At 44.5% G+C, this 5,964-nt stretch overlaps 1 non-coding gene and 1 pseudogene across 1 annotated transcript; one reads left to right on the forward strand and one right to left on the reverse strand.

Annotated features, from left to right (window-relative positions):
- Positions 1 to 2,895: 2,895 nt before the first annotated feature.
- On the forward strand, positions 2,896 to 2,967 carry TRNAP-AGG (transfer RNA proline (anticodon AGG)). The gene has a single exon. It is a non-coding gene; the product is annotated as a tRNA-Pro (tRNA).
- Positions 2,968 to 3,867: 900 nt separating this feature from the next.
- On the reverse strand, positions 3,868 to 5,334 carry LOC123158769 (agamous-like MADS-box protein AGL80; annotated as a pseudogene).
- Positions 5,335 to 5,964: the final 630 nt, after the last annotated feature.

The following is a 5,964-nucleotide window of genomic DNA, read 5'->3' on the forward strand; positions in this document are numbered from 1 at the left end:
CGTGGGTCGTACTGCCAGTGCATCTTCTCCCACGGGGTTCCCTGCTGTTGTTTGCTATATTTCTTCCATCCTCCACCGGCTTCGTTCGACGAATCTGTGTTGTTGCTTCTGCCTTTGTGTGCGTTAGTAATCATTTAGGTTAAACAACCAGCTGCAATGTTAAAACAGAAAAGGAGATATCACTATGGAAATAAGGTTCAACGGTACTCCCCCGGGTCCTCTTTACTTTGCGTCTAAGGTTTTCCTATTTTTCTCGTATTACTCTGCTCGGCAGCATGTTTTGGTCATTCTTTTCTATTTTGCCCCTAATTATTTGCTTTGCATGCAACTGTTCGCATGCGTTTGGAATGGAATAATCATGAAATAGAGTACATGATGTCAACACTGATAATATCCCAACAATAACGAAAAAAATTCAACCGGAATATCTCAGTTTATAAGGTCCTGTTTGCTTCCATAGTAAACATGCCCTCTTTGACCTCCTTGACACTTAAAGGTCTAATCAAGTTCTCATTATCACCCTGTGAAACTTTTTGACTATCATTCCAAGTCTCAGGTGATAAATGGAACATATTGCCAGGTGCATGACCAAACAATTCCTTGTAAATTTGTGTGGCATGCTTTAGTAGATTATCAGTTCCCTCTATACACACCTCTCCAACGGTTAAAGAATGAAAACATTTTTTTCTACCATTTGCTATCTTATGAAAATAATCAATGTTCTGGTCTCCTTTAAATAGCCACCTCTGTGAGATTTTTGGAGCCAATAGTTTTCCTCATCAACAAATATATTAATCAGACCAATTTCCTCCAGGACATCTCTAGGGAGCTCTTTTTCTTCTTCTTGATATGACCATATTTATTAGATTCCCAACATTTAAAACAATTTTTAAACATCTTAATTTTTATGTTGATGACATAAATAGGATCTTTATCCACAACTTTCTTTCTCTAAATTTTATTAAAAAGAGGAATAAAATTCTCATCCTTGATCCAAGTTAGATAAAACCTGAATTCTCTAGGGTTAGGAGCCCTGGTGACATTACCACCAGAAGTAAGCAACATGGGATTGTGATACGAGAGGTCTCTCCCTTCAAATGTGAGAATGTCTTCCCAATCATTTTCATTAAAATATGAGCCGGTTTCTCCATAGTGGGATGAAAAAAAATCTCACCGGGAATCCAACTTGCTGAAATTACACATATCATAATTTATTTCATGCAGCTAGCAAATTAGATGACATGATCATCTTCTTCATTTGAGCCTGGTGTACCAGTTGCAATCTTCCACGAACATAGAATCAATCTAGAACAAGACGAGATTAAGAGCACTTGTCTTAGCCTAACGTGCGATGACTAGTTACTATCCGAAAAACAGGAGCCCCAAGCGTCGCTCGCCACATGCGACTCAGGCAGCGACCAGCTCGACCGATGTGGCGACCCTTCCCTTCCTCCCCTCTCCTCCTCGTCGCCGCAAGAGAGAGCCGAAGGGCAAGCCCTCAAGTCTCCCAAGTACGGAAATGGCAAGGCCTTCGTCCTTTGCCAGACGGCGTGACCATGAGCTTCCGACAGAGGCGTGGTTGTGAGGCGGCGGGGCGATGGTGCCATGGTGGGCATTCTCAGGGTGGGCGTAGTGCTTAGGTCGGGAGGCGCTGCCTGATTTGGCGGCTGGTGCACTCATGATCTAGCGGCGGCTGTGCTCCACATGGGCGCGGATAGGCGATGGTGATTTGCCTTTCCTTCTCCAGATTCGGCCATGCTGGCCCATGGGATGACGGTCCTGGGCAGGCTCCTTCGGTGAGGTGGCAGTCAACGGTGGTGTGCTTTGCCGTCGGTGTTGATCCTTATGATGACCACTCCCTCTTGCGGTGAAGACCTCGTTGTAGACTATAATGGCCATCAAAAGGTCTTCATGAGGGTTCCTCTCTCCAGATCTAGTGTCCGTCTTTCGTAGTGAGATGCAATCTATGGATGACGGTTTAACGTAGAGGGTATGGTGGTGCATCGGCGGTGGGCACACATCCATGTGGCTGTTGGGTGACTTGAGTGACTTCGATGGTGGTGCTACTCAAGTACCTGGTCTCGAGCTTCCGGTGAAAGCCTAGCTCCGGCCCAAGCTGATTATACCAGGCAATGTTTTTGCGTCGTTACCTGATTGAAGGCATTGCACGTACATGCTTGGACTGGCTCTTCAGGGTGAAAACTTAGAATCCGGCCTTTGGTGTTTTGATCGGCATCGGCGGAGCTTCAGCTTCGCTTCCTTCCTGAAGGCGTTGTTGTTGAGGAATCCCGTCGTCCTTGTGGCGTATGGGATGATTGGTGCAAATATGATATTGTTGTAGTTTTGTGGACGCGGATTTGATCGCTTTGTTGTTTTCTTCTTCTTTTTTCCTTGCATATGCATAGCTTTGGTTATATATGACTTTGCTATTTGCCGATGTGTTTTTTTACATGTGGATTGGTGTTGTTTGTTTGCAGTAGTGAAAGAAGCTTGCATGAGAGTAACATGTATATACCACACGTACCCACATACACATATCATATGTGGCTGGGATCGAGCTAGCTCCCACACAAAATTCCTCTTTTCAAGGGTCTTTTTCCCATCGTGTATACATACTTCATCACTGCCTCATCGATTCACACTTTCATTTCCGACAGAGTTAAACATCCGTCTGATAAAAAACGACCACACAATCTTCATAAGCACATCAACGACGATCAACCATGTAGAAGTAATCAATCAATCCGGCTAATAACCCAGAATCCAGAATGGCCAGCTAGAGATGTTATTGATGTCTAGTGCCAAAGCATATATAGTTCCTGAATATATCAGTACGAACAGGTATATAAAGTTACATACTATCTGATTTGTCTATTCAAAAAGAAATCAAATGGAGGGCATTTGGTCTTGTGGTATGATTCTCGCTTAGGGTGCGAGAGGTCCCGAGTTCAATTCTCGGAATGCCCCAGATTTTTTACCACCCCTCTTTTGCATATATTCGAATTACATGTAATGACAACCATATGCGCTCTCTGAATGCTGGCGGCATCATCTTCTTCGTTGGAGCTCAGTTTGTTAGCTACTCCCTTCGTCCGGAAATACTTGACATTAAAATGGATAAAAGAAGATGTATCTAAACGTATTTTAGTTCTAGATACATTTCTTTTCATCCATTTTGATGACAAGTATTTTCAGATGGAGGGAATACAATGCATTCTCCCACGAACCAAGGTAGGCGACACTTAGAAAACAAATATTAATATTCTTTACTTTATACTATTATTTTTTTTAAAGGCCAAAGGCCCCAAAAAGCTATCCAAGTCAGTGTACCTATTGGTTCTCAAAAAAGTAGTGTACATGCTATCAAGATAATCGGCTCCCAGTCTGACTCTTTCTTGAGAGGGACAAAATCACTGTTTTGACCCTTTTTCAAAAGTTCAGCAGGATCTGCCCCTCGTTTAAAATTTTAACCGGATCTGATCCTTTTGCTACCGCCATCAACTATGGCGGTATGATCTGATCCATTTTGGCATTGAAATCTACATGGCAAATGGCTACCGCAATAGCTGCCGACGGTAGGTATGTGAGTGCTATAGCAAAGTTGCGCCTTGACATACTATACAAAGCACATTGGTGGCAAACTGGCTAGCCTGCTCTAGTCCTCACTGGTAGGTTGTGTGTTTGAATCCTGGTACATGCATAAAAAGAACAATTTCAAGAAATTAACTGAATGCCTCGTCTTAACCACCAAAGCTAAATAAAAATAAGACGAGATCGACGCCGTCGAGGTCCCCTCTGGAGCTCACTATGTCAGGCCGACCTCGTGCTGCTGAGATGGTGCCACAAAGAGCGTGGGAGACCCTGTGTCTATGTCACTGGATCGGCCACGATGTCCTCTTGACGAGCAAATGTTGTCCCCTTGTGGCTTGTGGGTCTGAAGAAGGAAGGACGGTCTAAAGAACAGAGAACATGACTCCAATTAAGAAGAGCACAAAGGAGGACGGTCTGAAAAATAAAGAACATGACTACAACTAAGGAGAGCACAATGTAGAGCAGCGCTATTTTTGATATTTGTGTGCGGCGAGTTGTCACCATGTAACTAAATCACAAAAGGCAATTAATTTACAAATATATATCCAGGAAAATATTAACCGTCCATCACATTTAGCTGGCCGTAGGAGAACGAATCTTCAACTTGTTTCTATCCAAAAAAACGTACACCAAAAATAGCATGAAATTAAAGGCCCCAGCATTAGATCTCCCAATACAAAACCAAGGTTCAGCAATCAAGCAATTGTCTAAGACGTAGCTGGTGCAACTATGCCTGAGAAAACACGGTGCTGACACAAAAAAAGGTAAAACTCAAGATTTACGACCAACTAAACAACACAGATCAAACAAACAACCTAGGAAAGAGATCAATTGAATAACAATTTCAACAATTACATCGGAATAAATTGTGAATTGGCTCAAAGAACACGATGCATGAATACAACGACGCACATAGATGGATATAACAATTTCAAGAAATTTACTGAATGTCTCATCCAAACCACCCAAATCAAATAAATACGACATGAGATCGGCGCATGTAGCTGGCCTCCTGACTTACATGGGAGGGAAAGGACTCGAACCGAACCCCATATCAAAGGACTGCATCCGCATCATCATATCACTGCTAGAGAAGTTGGCGCCGGCGTAGCCACCATAGACCAGGGTGTCGAGGTCCCCTCCGGAGCTCACCATGTCAAGTCGGCTCTCCTGCTGAGGTGGTGCCGGATACAACGCGGGAGAACCAATGTCTATGCTGCCTGTAGCGACACATGGAGCTAGTGGCGGCGTCTGAGAATGGATCTTTGACATGCGTTCGCTAATGCTCTTGAGAAGCACGTCCACCTTGTAGCCAACTTTGGTGAGCTCCTCGATGTTGAGGCCAACGAGGCCCGATAGGTCACCATGCATGGTTTTGTGAAGGAGGGACCTGATCTTGCCGTCCTCGCACTCGCGGTGGGTCTTGTCGACCTGCGCCCGGAGCTTGTCAATGCGCTTGCTGATGAAGCCCTTCTGGTTCATCACCTCCTTGCACTGCACAAGCTCCGGCATGCTTTTGAATTGATTCATGATACCCACCGCCTCTGCCTGGGAAGGGAACACCTCCGGCGCCGCCTTGCCCTCCTCGTACACCAGTACACAGGTCTTGGCATCGCACAGGACGGCTAGTTCGTCCGCCTTCTTCATCAGGCCCTTGAGGCGCTTCTTGAATCTATTGCGTCGGGTCGAGTCATGTGGGATGTATTGGAGGGTCGCCTTGCGAGCCACCTTCTTACGAGCCATTGCTGGCAAAGGGATAAAACCAGCGAAGGGAAGGAAAGTTGCTGGTTTTGGCGAGGGAGGAGGGGTGGATTTATAGTGGGTGGATGGCCTAGCGAATAATTTCATGATATGGTAAGAGATTACGGTGATAGGTACCAAGAAGATTGCCTTATTTAGGACCTGTGAACGCGATCGAATATCTAGCAGATCTTCGACCCGACCTTAATTGTGTCTATTTGTAAATTTGGCGTCCATTTAAACCTACTAAATTGGGAGGGGTAGCATGACTGTCCCCCTATACCACCAGAGCGAGATATATCATACAAACGCTAATGGTTTCCACGTGATGCATCCGTTCGCGCTCGAACGCTTTACATGCTACACATGCCATCCCATTAAACCCATCAAGCCATGCAAATGACTGGGCCGAACACAAGCCTTGCTCTTATCAATTAGGCCGAACAAATACACTAATTTTGTATCAAACTAGTAAAAAAAATACTCGCACAAAAAGCACATCACTGGAAGGAACAAAAAAGCTCGGAGAAAATATTGAAAAAATGAACAGGCTCAAATCCTATCACACTAACTCTCATATTACTATGATTTTTTTAGGGTCAAAGCATAGCTTTATTACGTGAACGAGTTCGG

This window comes from Triticum aestivum, chromosome 7B, assembly GCF_018294505.1.
Source record: "Triticum aestivum cultivar Chinese Spring chromosome 7B, IWGSC CS RefSeq v2.1, whole genome shotgun sequence".
NCBI classification, from domain to species: Eukaryota; Viridiplantae; Streptophyta; class Magnoliopsida; order Poales; family Poaceae; genus Triticum; species Triticum aestivum.